Source organism: Monodon monoceros, unplaced genomic scaffold (assembly GCF_005190385.1).
Source record: "Monodon monoceros isolate NGI ecotype Baffin Bay Population unplaced genomic scaffold, NGI_Narwhal_1 Super_Scaffold_18, whole genome shotgun sequence".
NCBI lineage: Eukaryota > Metazoa > Chordata > Mammalia > Artiodactyla > Monodontidae > Monodon > Monodon monoceros.
In genome coordinates this window covers 156,627,003-156,631,061 of record NW_021703774.1, presented here as the reverse complement: position 1 = coordinate 156,631,061, position 4,059 = coordinate 156,627,003, and the positions used below count along the sequence as shown (strand labels likewise).

The following is a 4,059-nucleotide window of genomic DNA, read 5'->3' as shown; positions in this document are numbered from 1 at the left end:
GAGAAGCCACCGCAATGAGAAGCACGTGCACCGCAACAAAGAGCAGCCCCCGATCGCCGCAACTAGAGAAAGTCCGTACGCAGCAACAAAGACCCAACGCAGCCAAAAATAAATAAAATTTAAAAAAAAAAAAAGAATAAACATCCTGATAAAGAAGCATTCGCTTCTCACAACTAATTCATGTTCTGAAGACAGGAGTAAGAAGATTTGTAATTTGTTCAAAACCTAATTTGGAAATGCCTAGTTTCAGTTAACAATTCCAATCCATCTTAGAACCATACTGAAGTAGTCCATCTTTCTGGACTTCAGTTTCTGCTTTCACGAACAGAATCATGTTCATGCTTAAATACCAAAACCGGAAAGTCATAGCTGTGTTTACCATTGGTACTAGCAAAGTCCTAACCAGCCTAATGCCCTCCTGTTTGATTTTCAAAAGAACTCACTGCCCTCTTATTACCAATAGTAGCCAGTCCCATTTTCTTCCACAAGGGAGTATCAAACCATCTTTGTTGTAGAGCTAACCAGGAGTCCTAAAACTAAAGTTTTACCACTAAACTACAACCTCCCTGAACCTGTTTCCTCATCTAGAAAATTAAAGAAATTCTTTCTCTGTGACTCACAAGTTTTTTTTTTTAATCAAAATAATAGATATAAAAGTTTTTGGTAAATTCAAAGTCACCATGCTGAGGCCCAAGGAATTCAGTTCCCACCAGTTAAAGCAATGGAGCTCCAGTCCCTAAGCGGATTCCTAAAAGAGCAAATGCAACCTTTTCTGAAATAAAAGATTTGCCGTAAAGATTTGCCGTAATACTTATTTAACAAAGAACTTCCGAATGAAAAAGGTATTCACCACTGAAACACACCCAACCACAACTTCATTCTATCAAGGCATGGGGGAGAGGGGGAGGCGGGGGGAGGGTTCCTATAAAAATGTTCAAACAAAACAATTGGCTTTTGTAAAGCTATCTGTATCCCCTGAGACTTCCTGCTTTACCTAATGAGGCAAGGCAGTTTCTCAAACTAGAGAAAACCTGGCAGAAGGGACATTTTGAAAGTGAGCAAATACCTAAGCAATTAACAAGTGTCTTGGGTAGTTTTGTAATATCTTGGCAACTACAACATAAAAATTAAGAAATCAGTCACTTAAATAATAGAAAACATTTAAATTGCTGATGCCTTTTAAAGAACTCTCAAACCCACTAAAAAGTTATGTGTTAGCACCTGAAATGTGACTTTTCTTTTTTACAAATGGTACATTATAAAAATAAGTTTTTAAGCAACTAAAAATAAGTGCTGATTCTAGTTTTCCACAGTTTTCAAACTGTTTACACCAAAGTTGTTTTTGTTTTGTTTTAATATCACTAACAGGCTTTATTTCAAACAAAGGAACATGATCTAATCTATCTCCACTGCTCACCTTTTATTTACTAAAATTCTTTGTGGTTTAAAAGGTGTTTATTTTTACCACACTGGAAAAAAAAAAATTCTGTGGTCATAAATTTATTTTAAAGCAGTTCATCTCAAACCCAAACTAAACTTCAAACACAACTTCAAAAAGCCGTGGCCTTGAACAAAATGAATCCAATTGTGGCTAAGGCAAAATGCTCAGTTCAGAATCCAGTATTTCCCAAAAACCCAGATAAAGAATAAACAGCACCCAAGCGTGTTTTATAAAGTTAAAACTAGCAACGGGTCAAAATGTTTATTTTGCTTACTAAAACTGCATCGGGAACCACCCACGTCTATCTTGGTGAGTTTTGATTTTTTTTCATAAAACAAACAAAAAGCTAAAACCACAAACCTATGATTTCAGCAATAACTGACTTTAAAAGAGAATCCCAAAAAAGCCTCATAAAATGCCGTTCTTAATCTCAGGCAGAGAAGGAAGTGAACGAATTGATGTAACTAAGAACAGTGTTCTCTTAATTGGACAATGAAGAGTAACAACCCTTCAACTTACGGGGAGAATAAAACCTTTCCTGATAATGTGGGGGAGGGGGGAATATAGTGGCGGGGGGGGGGTACGGGAGTGTATTCCTCACTTGACGTGGGAGTGGTACCGACAAGTATTAAACGATCTAGGTTTACCAAGGACGTCCACGAGGACTAAAAACTATCTAGTATTGTGTATCTGTTTACCTACTACGAAGGCATGAACGCTTCTTAAGAGTTAAGACAGACACGCACCAACATAGGGAGGCTCAAAGAGGAAGAACCCACCAAAAACAAGCTCTCACAGAAACAAAAGGCCACAAGTACCCAGGAGCCTAAAAAGAGATCTGAAACTTCCTGATCGCCTACTTCTCCACATTTAAGGATCGCAAAGTTCCCCCATGGTGGGTCTCGTCTGCAGACGAGGGCCACGGCTGCTTCTAAAGCGATTTATTGTTCCTCTTGCTTCGGCGCTGCCACGGGAGCTCAAGAAGTCGAAGAAATCCTGAGTGGCACAGAATTACACTTCATGGCCACACAGAAGACTCGGGGCTTCGCAAACCCATCAAAAAAGCAACCCGAATGGCAACATCAATCTTCAGTGGCTCCAACGGGGCCGAGCAGAAATGTAGAGACACGTCTATGCCCTGGGCCCGGGCCTAAAGCCCCGGCATTTTCCTCGCTTCGACCCAGCTCCCCACCCCCTCCCTCCTTTGATAACAATAGGGGCCTTGCTGCTGACTCCAAAACATGTACGAGGAACAGCGAGTGAGAAGCCTCAGCCAGGGCCCCGGCGGCTTTTCCAAAGCCCTTCTCACCCCCCCAGCCGCTCTCAAACACCAATACAAAGGGATAATCTGCTCGCTGGGGGTCCGGAGCAGCGTTTGGGGCTGGCGGGGTGCGGGTACTCACGGGCGGAGCGGTAGGATGAAGATGGATTTCAGCCCCCCGATCTTCTCTCTCCGGCGCTCTCGCTCCCCCTTACCTTTCACTCCGACAACATGGCGGCCCACTGGGGACTGGGCTGGCGCTGTGCATCATGGGATAGGCTCGGGCCCCGGCCCTGGCTTTGGCAGCGGCATGTGCGGAGAAGGCAGGCGGCTGTGGAACAGGTTGCCTGGTTGCCATGCCAACCCAGGGCCTGTGTGAACTTGGGAAACTCGCAGGCAACACTACCGCTGCGCGCGCGAGTGGCCGCCCGCGAGGGGAGCGCGCGCCGTCACCTCGCTGGCCGCCGCGAGCAGCAGGAGGAGTCCCGCGGGCCCGCACTGGAGCGCCCGCGGTGCCCGGTTCCCGGCCCAGCACCGCACGGAGCTGGGCACGCGGTGTCAGGGTAGTGACCTTAGCCGAGACGCCACCCGCCTCCGCGCCCTGCCTATTTCACCTCCAGATTGTAACGGCCTGCAGGATTAATGGACGCTTATTCCAAGGCTCTGGCGGGACAGGAGCTGGGTTCAACCCCTTTGCTGCAACTTTCTGGCTCTGCGGACTTACTTAATCTTCCTGCTTCCATTGCCCCATTTGTAAAATGAAAAGGAAAATGAGAATTGCTACTTAACTCTGCCCTGAGGATTAAGTGGATAATATGGCTTATTATTCCATTTAATAATGTGAAATGCTTAGGACAGTGCCTGGTACTTGTAAATAGGCCCACTATAGAATTTGCGGGGTCTAGCGCAAAATGAAAGTGTGAGGGCCCCTTGTTCAAAATTGTTAATGAATTTCAAGATGGAGATAGCAGAACGTTAAACCCAAATCAAAGATTCAAAGCTGTCCTTGTTTGTAAGCACTCATTCAGTGTTAGCTGTTGTCACTCTGTCCAGCTCTGAAAATGAATAGAAATAGAAAATGGCCATTTGATGAAAGTGACTTTTCAAAATCAGTAGTATTTCATAAGATATAGTTATTATATACAAAACTAAACCCAAGATGGATTGAAAACATAAGCAAACCACAACACTATAAAAGACCACAAGAGGATATGGGGGAGAAAGCTTTTTAATTAGAAAGGGGAAATGTTTATAATGAATCAAAATCAATACATCCCTTTAAAAATTGAAGGAAAATTAAACATTTATATAGTAAGAGTGCCACCATCAATGAATAAGCGAGAAAATAGCTTTAAAA

General features: G+C 43.8%; 1 protein-coding gene across 11 annotated transcripts in view; it reads right to left on the bottom strand.

The window, feature by feature from the left end:
• The window catches only part of PUM1 (pumilio RNA binding family member 1), a 130,192-nt gene extending 127,246 nt beyond the window's left edge, over positions 1-2,946 (bottom strand). For 9 of the 11 annotated variants that reach the window (XM_029230790.1, XM_029230792.1, XM_029230796.1 and 6 more), the window contains exon 1: positions 2,845-2,940. The gene's annotated coding sequence lies outside the window, so the exon portion shown is untranslated. Of the gene's footprint in view, positions 1-2,844 lie in introns of all 11 variants that reach the window. The other 2 variants (XM_029230794.1, XM_029230795.1) reach the window with 1 other exon arrangement.
• Positions 2,947-4,059: the final 1,113 nt, after the last annotated feature.